Here is a 14,358-nt window from a genome sequence, read left to right as displayed (position 1 = left end):
GAGAGTAGAGAAAGGTTGATAAGAGAGCTTGTGAGTGAGATACTGAGGTGGTGTGGAGGTAAAGGTCATTGTATAAAGAATGTCAACAAAACTATAAAATAAGGAGTTGGAGAGATTGTTCAGATGGATATTTAAAATACCCAGATTGTCAGAGTTAATGGTAAAGAGGAATATTGTAATCCAAATGCCAGGGTTCTTAATGAATTTGGGGATTAACTAGAATACAGTGTTTGGAGTTTAAATAGCAAGGCTTCGGGTCTGAGTTCTTCCATTTACTAGCTGGCGTTGGACAAGTATTTACTTTCTAGACTTCCTTTTCTTTACCTATAAAACATTGTTAATAAAATTTCATAGGATTTTTGTAAGGATTAAAGAAACCTATTTAAAAACCTTGCGACAATGTTTGCATAGAGAAATCTGTGTTTCTATAACCCCTTTCATTTCTGCCTGCTCACTAGAGCTCATTTCCTTCTTGTAATACCTTAACAAATACACCCAGTAATTATCAACACACATTACTAACATTCTCCTTTCCAACCTCTCCCCATGGAATAAAAAACTCATTGGACACATCTGCCCTCCAAGTTAGTGCAGGCACCTATCTTATTAAATATGTTAGATGGATCTTCATTTTCCAAACTCTGATCTCAGTGTTCTCAATGATCACTAATCAATCTTAAGCCAAGGCACATATTTTAGTGTTGTTGTTGTTGTTGTTGTTTAGGCGAGGCAACCCTCGGTTGACCTCACAGATTGCAAGGAACTTGTCAGCTTACAATCCCTTATTTTTTTTTTTAATATTTTATGCCTACAGCACCTGGTCTTCCTAGGTGGTCCCCCATCCAAGTACTAACCAGGCCCGTCCCTGCTTAGCTTCCGAGATCAGACAGGATCTGGCTTGTTCAGAGTAGCACGGCCATAAACTATTTTAGATGTTTTTATGGCACACTCCACTTCTGGATGCGAAATTCTATTATGGTCAGGATATTTAATGCTGCTGGTAGCATTAAATGTTCTAAGCATAGCAGAAAGTATTGGAAGAGAGGGCAGCCCTAGAACAATGAGCCAGGAGGGAGGAAAGGAAAAGCAAACCTGAAGAAAAAGTGGAGAGGTGACACAATGGGCTTCCATTCTGGACAAGGACCAAGATATCAGGAACGCAGTTAACTAGCCTGGAAAGCATCTTGGAGCCTGAGGACAAATGAACTTTTTGGGTGTTAAAATTGGATGGGGCTTTAGGTGCTTTGATGGCTAAGGTGTTTCATTTTTCAGAATTCTGGGTTTTTTCCCTCTCTGGGCCCTTCGATTTAGAACTATTGAAGTCAGCCTGCTGTAGCACTCCTGAGTTTTGACACCCAAGCCCTTTTGACAAGTGAACAAGATTCGCCAAAAAGGAGGGTGAAGCTGACTTCTATCAGACAGAACCTAGAATTGAGTTTTATCAGAAATAATTTATTGCTTGAAAGAAAACTGAAAATCTGTTTCAGAATGATGTCTTTCAGTGAAGTTTCCTAATTCTATCATATGACATAAAAATTGATTCCTTCAGTTTTCAAAGGTAAGTAGTATTTTTGTCATCACTATCATATAATCACCATCACTAAACACTGTTTTCATGGCTATATTTATCATTATTCTCTTTCTCCTCCTCCCTCTCATCATTAAATATATTTGAGTGCTTACCGTTCATAGGGCATTGTGCCAGGTGGTGGGCTTGCCTAAGCACATAGGTGCAATCTGAAGTAGAACTATTTCTTTAGTACCCCTAGGATATGTTGGTAATGAGATAGTTGGTAAATAGTCTTTTTTTTTTTTTTTTTAATTTTAAAGCTTTGCATGCTCAAGAAGTACTGACAGCAGATTCCCCCATCCCAGGCAGGGCCAACCCAGTAAATTCTATTAGGTCAGAAGACATTGCTTCCAGTTACATTAGTTTCAGGAGTCACTGTGTCATTATTAAGTTGAGTCTCTCAATGCCCCCAAAGATATTATGATCAAGAAGGAAAGAAGGAAGAAAGGAAGGAAGGAAGGAAGGAAGGAAGGAAGGAAGGAAGGAAGGAAGGAAGGAAGGAAGGAAGAAAGAAAGGAAGAAAGGAGGAAATAGAGGAGAGGAAGGAGGGGATCTAATATATCTGTGTTCAGGAAATGAGAGATTGCATTCAAATGAGAAAACTGGTTAGCTTTCCATTAATGAATAAAAAGGCTCACAATTTACCAGACCTACAAATTCCTTGAAACCCCTGAATATGTTACATCTTTAGAAGAATAAATATTAAATACATATACACACACACTATAGCTTGTGTGGCTGTTTAAAGAATATTTAAAGCTATTTACATTATTAGTACTAATTTAGCTTTCTTTACATTGAACCCGAGTAACCAAAATCTGCCTCTTTGTCACTTATGTCCATTTGTTTGGCTTCTACCAAGGAGATAGAGCAAATCTCATTCCCCAACTACCCTAAGGCCAATATTGTGAATTAAATCTGTTCTCAGAGCTGAGCCCCCTAGGTTCTTTCTACTCTTCCTTGACTGATAGAACTTCAGTTCTCTTGGCTGCTTTTCTTTGAAGTATTCCGTTTTGCCCACATCTGAGACAACACTCCTGATACGAGAGTACCCATGCAGAGTGGACAGGCACTCCCAAGACCAGATACAGTACTGCCAGTATTGCATCCCAGGATGATACTACTCTGTTTCTTTTTGACATTTTCAACTGGAGACCCAGTTTTGCATTTGCTATGAAAACTGTCACCCACCTGCACAAAATTCTGTGCCTAATGAGTCTGCCACTGGCTATTTCTCAGCAGTTTTCAGCTACCTCATGTTGTTCAAAGATGTGCTGCAGAGAACTTAGAGTGATGAGTTAGATCCTAGAGTTTGTAGTTATGCTCTGTAAATAAAGTATTGTTATGATATTTAAACTTTTACAAGGAAAATGCTCTCCAGCTGCTCTTCTTTGCCTGGATTAATTAGCTTTGTGGAAGATGTTTAATCTCAGGAGCTCATTCTATGAGGTAGGCCGAATTAGTCTCTACAGTGCTGTTACATTTCATATCTTAGGTCAGAATTTTTCTTTTTGGGGTTGTTACAAGCTTTAGAATATAAAATAATATCTAATCTATATATAGAGATATACATATCTCTATATATAGTATGATTTTTTGAAAGATGACAAGAATCCAACAGAAAAATCTTTGTCTATAATTGAATTAAGAGGTGACAATATACAAACCAGCAAGATGCCATCAGACCAATCATTTTAACTATATAATAAAGCAGCTAATGATTATTTACTGCTTTTTATGTGCCAGACACCATCCTAAATGCATTATATCTACCATCTCATTTAATCCTCAGACTAACCCTATGAGATGAGCATTGTTATTATCTGCCTTTTACAGATGAGAACTGCTAAAAGTACCCTGTGTCACACAGTTAGTGAGTGACAGAATTAAGATTTGAAACCAAGCTATGTTAAACCCATTCCACCTCCTGATTCCTATTAGTTCCAGTCAAAGGCTTTCTGGCTGGAAAATGCAGTGAGTGGTAAGCATGTGGTGTGTGTGAAAACAGGCTTCAAAAACAGCTGGCAAGAGTGTCTGCTGGTACGAGTTTTCCAAGAGTAATTTGGCACTCTATCAAAAGCCTCACGATTTACCTTATGAAAACTGAAAAAGCGTTGAAGCATATATGTTCAGCAAGGTCAACTGAGGCAATGTAAATAATAGCAAAAAAATAAAAATTACTTACCATTCAACATAAAGGATTTGGTAAATAAATGATAATATCCTATACAGTGAGATTATAGCACAGCCATTAAGAATTATGATTTAGATGCCTATAGACATAAAAGGTATAGATAGCATTTACTGAAAATTCATGTGCATTACAAAACAGAATCTAAAACATAATGTTGTTATAAAAATGTACACATACATTTACATATATGTACACACATTTTTAAAAGCTCAGAAGAATATAGACTAAGATAATATCAAAATGTATCTGTGTGTATTATATTAACAGTTATATTAAAAGTTGTTTTTCATTATAAATCACCTATTTTTTCACTTTTCTACATTAAATGTTTTATTAAGAAAATGATAAAAGTTTTTATTCCTATTTTTAATGATAGTTTAAAAAATGACTGATAATATGTATACTATCTCTTAAATAACAGTCCAAAACAGGATAATGTAATCTCATTTTTGTAAAAATCTCTATAGTTTATATTAATACTATATTCCATTATAAGAATATACAATAGATGGGGGTGGGGCGTGAATGGCGTAGATGAGAGAGGCTCTGTTCATCCTTTTGGCAACCAAATCAAAGTTGTGATGGAATCAAGGAGCAGCAGCAAGGAAAAAGCGCCTGGGATGAACACGCCATACAACTAGGGAGAAATCCAAGAAATTACCCTACAATGGCAGAAGGTAGGACAGGGTGAGAACGTGGGGCTGTCTGGTCTTCAGTGGCTGATACAAAGGGTTCAGTAGTGGCAGCCGCAGAAGCCTCTTAAAGGGGCTGCATCCTCAAGCAGAATTTCGTGATGACAGACTCGCTCGATCTGAGCACCAGTGCCTTACAGGGAGACATTGTCAGAGTGAGGGCCGAGTTGAGACTCACTCTGTACAGAAGTTCCCTGTTGACCCCTTCCCCTTTCCAGTGTGCGGGACACAGTGCCACCATAGCCTTGACATCATCAAACTGGATAACAGAGGTCACTCCGCCCAGAGGATTCCCTAAAACCCCACCTCCCCCAACTTGCAGCCCCACCCAAGCCGCATCCAGGTAGGTATATCCTCAGCAAGTCAGGCGCTCCTTGATGAGCAGCACCTAGACTCACACTGGAGGCAGCTGGCCTAGGTTTCTGGTGTGGCCTTTTGAAACAACTATAAGCACAGCATCTGGGGATTGCTTGCTGAATCTTAACAGGTGACCCCAGAGAGGCAGAGGCTTGGGCTAAATTTGGCCTGCAGCTGAACTCTCAGGACTGTGTCACTGAACACCTACTTCACAAATCCACACTAGTAAGACTGGGAGAGTTAGGAGCTTTGCTTAGTACATAGAAACAGGCATGGAAAAGCAGACAGAGAAGCGGAAGCCATATGAGAAGAGAACAGAGATCCAGAAACAGCAGAGTCAAGTAATCTAACAGATGCAGAGTTCAAAACACTTGTTATAAAGATGCTTAACGAACTTTTAGGAAGTGTAGATAAATTCAATGATAACGTCGACAAAGAGATAAAATACATAAAAATGGAAATGTAAATCATAAAAGGGAACTAGCCTGAAATGAAGAACACATTATCTGAGATGAGAAGTATACTAAATAAACACAGGAATAAATAAAGTGAATTTTAAAAAGGATCAAATGCCCTATCATAGGACAGGAAAGCTAAGGACACACAATCAGAATGGCAAGAGATAAGATGCCAAGACTATAAAAATAATTTAAGGAGGATATGGGACACTAATAAGGATACAAATATCCATCTGGTCAGTGTAACTCAAGAAAATGAAGATGTTGAACAGCTGTTTGAAGAAATAATGATGGAAAACTTCCCTAACCTGGTGAAGAAAATGGAAATAAAACCTCAGGAAGCTCTGAGAATCCAAAAAAATCAGGAATCCAAAGAGGCTCACACCAAGGTACATCATAATTAAAATGCAAAAAGTTAAATGCAAAGCAAGAATATTAAAAGGAGCAAGAGGAAAACAGATAGTTACTTATAAGGGAACACCCATATGACTGGCAGCTAATTTCTCAAAAGACACTATGCAGGACATAAGGGCTTGACAAAAAAATATTCAACAAGATGAAGACCCAGGATCTACAATCAAGGATACTTTATCCAGCAAAGCTATCATTTAGAGTTGAAGAACAGATAAAGAGCTTCCCAAACAAAAATAAGCTAAAGAAATTTATCACCACCAGGCCAGTATTGCAGGAAATGTTGGAGGGACTACTTTAAAAAGAAAAAACATGTATTAGAAACAGGAATAAAGAATGATAACAACTATGTTCCTATCAATAAGTACCTTAAATGAAAAAGAATTAAGCGCTCCAACCAAAAGATAGAGTGAATGAATGGAAAGGGAAACAAGACTCCTACATGTTGCCTACAAGAGATTCACTTCAGATTAAAAGACACACACAGACTAAAAGGAAGGGGGTGAAAAAGATATTGTTTTGATGGATCTAGAAGATATTTAAGTCAGACAGAGAAAGATAAACACTGTATGATTTCACTAATATGCAGAATCTAAGGAATAAAAAAGAACAAACTAATCAAAAACAGAATCACAAATATAGCGGACAATTTGCTGATAGACAGAGGAGAGCAGTGCTTGGGGGGCTGGGAGAATGGGGTGATGGGTTAAAGAAGTACAAATTAGTAGCTGATGGATGGTCACAGGGATGGGGAGCACAGCAGAAGGAATGCAGTTAGCATTAATATGATGGCTAGGTGCAGGGTCAGGGGAGGGAGGGAGCAATTGGGAGAATCTTTCTATGAACTATATAGATGTCTAAACAGTGTACTGTATGCTTGAAAGTAATTAAAATAAATAAATTTTAAAAATAAAAAATAAGAAAGTGAAAAAAAAAGAATTTATAATAAATTCACCATTATCTCTGAGTGGTAGAAGTAAGGATAAATTTTATTTTTCTTCATTTTGTTTGTCTGTATTTTTAATTATATCTTGCTTTTACAATAAAATAAATATTTTAAAGATCTATTATTAATGATAAATATTAGTGAGTTGTATGAAAATAGAGTTCAAAATTCTCATAAACACAGCACCAAAAAAAGTGCTGGTGTTTAAAATGGGTTAAACAAATATAAATTGTTAATTCTCTTCTCGCATTTAGAGACTAGTCCACTGTAATGCTCAAGGAAGATTTAAATTATAGCATTAACAAAACTTGAAAAGATGAGGATTTCAACAGCAACCCTGAAATGTCCTTAATACACGAGGAAAACCATCAATTTGTTCCTGAGATTTTTAAAACGACAAATGAGAAACATTATAGCTTTGTTATTATGTAAAAGAGATTCACTCAATAATAGCCTCAATATTTACTAAATGCAGCTACTTTGAGATTTCTTCATAATATAAAAATTAACTTTTCAATCAAATATATGAAAATTACGTTTTGTACATTTGTGTAGTAATAATTCAGCATTGCACACGCAAGAAACTTGTCAAAATAGGGGAAAATAACATGTCAAAATACAGACCCTAATTGAATCCCAGTATAGCTTCCTGTGTTCTTTCCAATAATTCTGTACTAAATAAACAGGAGGCAGGAACAAAGAAAAGAAGAGCTGAATACAAGCTGAACAAAGCTTATTAAAGGGGAACAATTTGCCGTCAGAGAACAAGAAAGGATTCACATTATTTAAGGCTAAATAACAAACAAGGGACACTAATAAAAAATTAATAGTTGTAACAACTTAGGGCAATTACTCTGTAGAAAAAAAAGAGAAAAACCTTATGAGATAATAAAAATATTTCACAGTATTAATTAGAAATGCAGAGTTACTTGAGTCTTCTTTTGTTCTAATAAATATATAGCAAAACTGTCTACCTTAAGAATGAGAAATAGAATAGCAAACATTGAAAAAGCAGAGTACAAGACAATTGTAAGAGAAACACCCACCAAAAACCAAGATGGATTCCTAATTTTCTCCAGGCTAGAATGTGTAATCAATACTCTCTCCAATCATTTGATTCAATAATTAAAGAGTTAAATACACCCAGATACTAAAAAGATTCACTTGCCTAAGATTAATGTACATCCTTGGCCAGAAAACAGGCCATTTCCAACAGAGACTGGATTGGTCAAAGTTTTGTTTCCTTAAAAGCAAAGAAGAGATACTTTTGTAATAGGTGATTTCAAAGTGGAAGCTATCATTTCCCCTGAAAGAAGCAGCACAGTGGTTCAAATCCAAGGGTACTAAAGGAGATCAAATATATGGTAACTGAAGGAAACTGGACTTTGGGTGGTAAACACACAATAGAATACAGATGTCAAATTATAATGTACAACTGAAAATTATATAATTGTATTAACCAATGTTATCCCAATAAACTTAATTTAAAAAAAAAATCTAAGGGTACAAGTCACATAGAACACAACAGTGCCTTTAGAGCAAAATGGTGACCCAATACCAGGCAACATAAAGAAAAAGCTGATAAAACAGATCCACTGGCATCAATGCCATAGAAAAGGAACACTTAATTTTAATGTCATTAACTACAAAAGGATTTAACTTTCTACTGACAAAGCAAAATATCTCAATAAAAATATTTGCTAAAATACACAAGAAGATTCTTTTTGTGTGAAAAAGTATATTGTATTCTTTGTCACGTAATTTTCAACTGACTCCGTTTCATTAGGACCTTCAACACAGAAATGTAACTAACATTGAGAGGCAATCACAGGGTAAGGAACAGACAGAGGGTTATTCAGCCACAGGATGAAGGTTAAAGGACAGGAAGCCCCCCCCCCAAAAAAAAAGCTTCTCTTCAATATGCCCACTATTACAGTCACTCCATGAAATTAAATCATTATATCTTTTTTTTTTTTAGTTTAATAAACATTTATTCCTTTAGTTGAACAAACTCTCCACACAAAATGAGTGGTTTAAGATTTTTGAGTGGAAAGGAATTTAGGTCTCAACAGGTTTTATGAGCCTGCTACCTGTTTCCTGGAAATCATTTACCTGACCCTTTAAGACCCCTGATGGCTGCAGCCAGACAAAAAGTTTCATTATACTTCTTAAATGCCCCTATTAAATGTAACTGGGAGACACCTGAGGAATTTATTAGTTATTTTGCATTCAGCTGCAAGTACCAGATGCATAACTTACCTGAGAGGAATTTACTTATTTCATGCCACAAATCTTGGAGAAATCTCTACAAAGCTGGTATGTCACTGAGGACCCTGGTCCTTCTATATTCTTGCTCTGCCTTTCTTGGTATGTGGCTTTCTTCCTCAAGGTCACAGAATGGCAGCTGCAAGTTCTATCCATTGTTTAAAAGCTGGACAACAAGAACAAAAAGTAGCCTTGTAACTCCAGAAACCAAACTTTTAAAGCCCACTTCTTCCCAGACAAGAATAAGACTACCTTCTGATGCATATGATTACTTCCTAGATTAGTTTCAGTTGCAGACCTAGAATAAATTGTGCCTTTGGGCTAGCAATGACATTATAAAGAAGAAATTTAAGAGTTCTGTTATCAACACCATATCTTTCAGGATTATTTAATTCGGACATGGAAATGCCAAATGTCTCACAGCCAAGGGTAAAAATGCCCTTACTTCTTATCTACAGAGAGTAGGCCTGGAATACTGACCTACCTTCTAAGTAGACTAGTAATAACAATAGCAACTTCAATAATGTGTGCAGTAAATTGTATGTCAGATACTGTGTTAAGCACTTTACATTTGTTGCATAAAATCTGAGCAATACCCCTGTGTTTCAGGTACTTCTGTTTGCTCCATTTTAAAGCTGAAGAACATGAGGATTAGGTTTAAGTAATGTGTCAAAAATCACACAGCCAAGAGGTGACAAAGCTGGATTTCAATCTAGATTATGTGAGTCGAGTAGGAGGTTGAGACTCAAAAGTTTATAGACCTTTTCTCAGATGGACTATGGCTTTGGTAAAACATCTGTTGCTCTCCCAGAAGCTGAGAATACTTTCAGCTGAACTCGAAGAAAGAAGCAATAAATTACAAATTCAACACAGACCTTGACTTTACAAAAAACTGTTAGTCTGTGTAGCACCTTTTTATAGGTCAAGGGATGCTGAGCCACAAGTCTTTAAAATATTTTTTTTAAATGTTAGTTGCTAAAACATTTGTATAAACTATTACATCTTTCCATAGATAAATATGAGCTTATATAAATTTCTACCGTCAATTAGCTTAGATTTGCAGTCACTTCACCATTTGTCTATTGCTATAGGAAAAGTCCCTGTTTGATCTCCACACCAAAAGGATGAATGCCGTTGATGCTAAGTGCATTTTTCATTTTAAACAAAGACACACTCATAACATGATAGTGGGAAGAAGCAATAGTAGTAAATCAAAGAATATGAATAATAAAAGTTATTAAAGCCATGTCTCTATAAACCAAGTTTAAGAGAACATAGTACAATCAACCTATCCTCATAAAAATAAAAATATTCTTTAAATTCAAATGACATACTGGTGCATGAAAACTATACAGATATTGACACTCCCTTACATCAGCGAAAACTTGAAGTCTCACAGGTGACAATATGTCATGTTCTTTCTGAAAAGTAATAAACATGCCTAGTAATTTTAACTGTTAAAGAACAATACGGTTATTCTTCTGTTTCCATTTTGTTTTGTAAGCAAACAGCCTACCTTTTGTGAAGCCATGGCTTGAGAAAATTGGAAGTTTTTTGTTTTATTTTGGCTTTTTTGCCAAATTTCACCTATTGAGGTAAAATTCACATGTCGTAAAATTAACCACTTCACAGTGAACAATTTAGTGGCATTTAGCACTTTCATAGTGTATGCAACCCCTATCTCTATATAATTTCAAAACATCTTCATCACCCCCAAAAATAACCACATACTCATTCAGCAGTTGCTCCTCACTGCGCCTCCCTAGGCCCTGCCAACCACCAATTTGCTTTCCATTTCGGTAAAGAACTAATGAAATGTAATGTATGTTTTGATAAGTTCACCCAGAAGTTTTAAATATTTTTGCAGGTCTTTATCATATAATCATTGAATAAAAGTGTCAGATTTACTAAATCGGGGAGAGAGTACATTTAGACTCAAAATTTCTAATGGGATGCCTCCACCTTTTTTTTCTTTTAGTATTTTAAGCGCAAAACAAACACAGAGTGCCATATACTCTGAATGTAAATAATTGCCCATGCGCAGCCTAAAGATGGAAATGGCTATCTGGGCCACGCAAGTGCAAAGACGAGTCTCCAATCCTCCATGTCTACGTGCTGGTTGTCTAGAATTTTGTTTGGCAGATTCTGAGAAAGACACTATGTGACCTTTTAGGTGATAGTCCTGTACTTCACTTTACAAGTGTCAAACCATGCCCAAAACAACTGTGAACTAAATTGTTAACCATATTCTCTTACAGAAAACTACCAAAATAAAAGCTGCTACCTTCTATGCTCAATTTTCCCCAAAGAGTAAAGAAAATAATAGTTATAATAGAAAACTTTCCTTTTTTGCCACCCCCATGTACAGATCATACTGTCATACCAGATATGAGTTCTTGTAAAGGGAATAAAAAAGAATATGACCGAAAGACATTTAATCATTAAACAGGAGCTTATAATCCATGGGCTGAGAGCACAGCCTGGTAGAAGACAATTGGAAGGATACCAAAAACAATCACACACCCTTAGTAGTGCTTACTCTACTCCTGGTACTGTTCTAAGTATTTATTTGTTTATTCATTGTATATTTCATTAATTAATTTAATTATGTTCATTTAATTCACAATAATCATGCAAGGGAATCCTATTGCTATCATCCCCACTTTAGAGATGATGAAACTGAAACACAGAGAGATTTAAATGACTTGTCCAAAGTCACACAGCTCCTACAGCCAGGATTTGGCCCAGGCCACCTGGCTCTAAGGTCCATGCTTTAAACCCCAAGGCCACGCTGATGCTCTGACCAAGAAAAGGCTCTTAGAGAAGCCCACTATTTAGTTGTTGAACTACCCATAGCATAATGGATTACGCTTTGCCGAGAGAAAAAAAAAAAGGAGAAAGATTCTTATTTTATTTGATGCCTTGAACTATGTGAAAATTATCATGAGGAACATTTTCATTAAAGGCAATAGATACAGCCTTCCAAAGTACACACTGTAGGAAGTTAGCTGAGATATACATAGGTCCTAATTTTATAAATAATTTAGAAAAAGTGTGTCTTTCACCTATAAACAAAAAACAGTGAATAATTTGCTCAGTACTCGCCCCCACAAAATGACTCACAGAACCATTCAACTTTAAACTAGGTCTGAATTCCACACAGAGAAGTACTATTATATAATAGGAAAAATATACGTATTGCTCTCTGCCCTCCTCCATTCCGGGCACGCAGCTCCCCAAAGCGTTATCATTTCCTAAGTGATAAGAGCACTAGGAGCATCTCTTGTTCTAATATTTGTCTTTGACCCTGTCCCTGACACAGGCTCCTAAAACCCTTGTAAAATCCTAAGTGATAAGAGTAATAGGAGCATCTTTTGTTCTAAATAGGTGACTCTGGGTGGGCTCCTGGATGGGGGCTGGTCACCAGAAAGACCAAGCCATGATTGAAAGTTTGGAATTTTTAGCTCCTCACCTCTACTTCCCCAGAGACAAGAGAGAGGCTGGAAATGAAGTTAATAATTGACCGTGCCTATGTGAGGAATCCTCCATAAAAAGCCCAAAGCACAGAGCTTCCAGGTTAATGAGAACATCCACAGTGCGCGGGTGACACACTCCAGCTCCACAGGGGTAGAAACTCCTGTGCTTGGGACCCTCCAAGACCTCACCCTACATATCACTTCATCTGGTTGACATCTGAATCCTTTATCATATCCCATAATAAACTGGTAAACATATGTTTCCCTGAGTTCTGCGAGCTGTTCTATCAAATTATTCAAGCTCACGGGGGTCATGGGAATCTCTGATTTATAGTCAATCAGTCAGAAGCATGGTTAACAACCTGGTTTTGAGACTGTCATCTGAACTAGGGTCAGTCTTGTGGACTGAACCCTTACCTGAGTAAATTTTCTCCGAGTAAATTTTTTTAATTTAAACAAAAAAAAACTTCTAAGAATACAATATTTACTGCTATGTATCTAGATGTGGAATTCTATTCTTAACACCCAAAATCTTCTGACTCCATCTAAAAACCAAAACCCAAACCAGAGTGGCGGGAGTAATTATTGTGCTTACAGTGAACATAGAACACAATTCCTTCTCTCAGCTCTCATGTGAAGCCCACTATGCATGCTCTGGTGAGTTTGTAGTGTTGGCCTTTATACTCAGAGATGAAAGTTTGAGAATTGGTGCCTACACAATTCAAATAAATCTATCATGTTCTCTGCAGCCCATTTAGCAACATTATGACCACCTTATAAAAACATTTATAGATGAAGCTTTAAGTTTGAAAATTTGTTATAAAGTTTTTGAAATTTTTCTATTATGTATTCTTTTCCTCAGATAAAGTATAATCAGTTATGTTAGATGTCTTTATTGTTAGATAGGTAGGCATGATAATTTAGTATTAAAAAATACAAAAAAAAATTTTACAAGGTAAGAGTTGGGAAATATGCTCCTTTACTTCCACAATTTGTTAACATCCCCCAACAAGAAGATGATCCAGACTAGATTGATTTTTATGCTGTCAGTTTCTGGGAAGACGTGTGGTTTTTGTCATTATCCATTAGTCATAGCTGTTGATAAGCATCACTAAGTGATTTTAAGGTTTTATGAAGCAACTGGGGCCTTAGGAGTTCTCCACAATGCTGTGGATATACCAAGTGTTGGCGACAGTTCAGGAATGGGGTAGCCAAATCACTGACCCCCTTTCATTTAAGCAAACAGCCAGAGGTAAAGAAGGAGAGAGTCAATGAATGAAAAAGGCAGAAGCCAAGAATCTTTTTTTCTCCAAAGATGGAATCAGCTTCACTTAGGGAATAAACTTTTATATTATGATGAATGGTTGGAAAACAAGAATTTCCAAATAAATAGTATGCTCAAGGAGGGCGATTGCAGTTGATCCTCACAACAGCCTTAGTGGTCATTTATTTCCACCTCCACTTGCAGAAGCAGCCTCTCCAAACTCCGCCTCTTTCTCCTGTCTTCCCACCAAGGACTCCACTTCTCTAGCAACAGGTAAAGGCTGCTCATGGTTTTTATATCCCTCAGAGTTGAGAATGGGGCAGGACACTCCTCATTTCTTAATACCTTTTCTGGACCAGTAGTCCTCAGCCCTTACAGAAAAGTCACTGCCCCTATAAGGCACATGCCACCTAGGATACTCCTCCTGGCTTTCCATGACTCTGTCTCCTGCCTACCTGCAAGTCAGACCCATCGAAGAAGACTGTGGAATGAGGATCACTACATTCCACTCTAACTGCTGGAATAAGAATGCAGAAGAGAAAGTGTGTGGGAACCAAAGTTAACTTCCACATTACCATTTTCTCTTCGTCTGTGGATATAGTTCAATTATCGCCTTGAATACTGTTGAGAACACCTGCAACTTGGAGTGCTATCAGCTTTGGTACATGTACCAATTTGCAAATGACTGAGCTGCACAATATAGTAAAGTATCTGGAATGAATGAT

The 14,358-nt window shown here is 36.8% G+C and overlaps 1 pseudogene; it reads right to left on the bottom strand.

Annotated features, from left to right (window-relative positions):
- Positions 1–805: 805 nt before the first annotated feature.
- Positions 806–924, bottom strand: LOC118601352 (annotated as a pseudogene).
- Positions 925–14,358: the final 13,434 nt, after the last annotated feature.

The sequence above is a fragment of the Rousettus aegyptiacus genome, unplaced genomic scaffold (assembly GCF_014176215.1).
Source record: "Rousettus aegyptiacus isolate mRouAeg1 unplaced genomic scaffold, mRouAeg1.p scaffold_m13_p_3, whole genome shotgun sequence".
Lineage (NCBI taxonomy): Eukaryota > Metazoa > Chordata > Mammalia > Chiroptera > Pteropodidae > Rousettus > Rousettus aegyptiacus.
The sequence above is the reverse complement of the archived record's forward strand: the minus strand, read 5'-3'. Positions and strand labels throughout refer to the sequence as shown.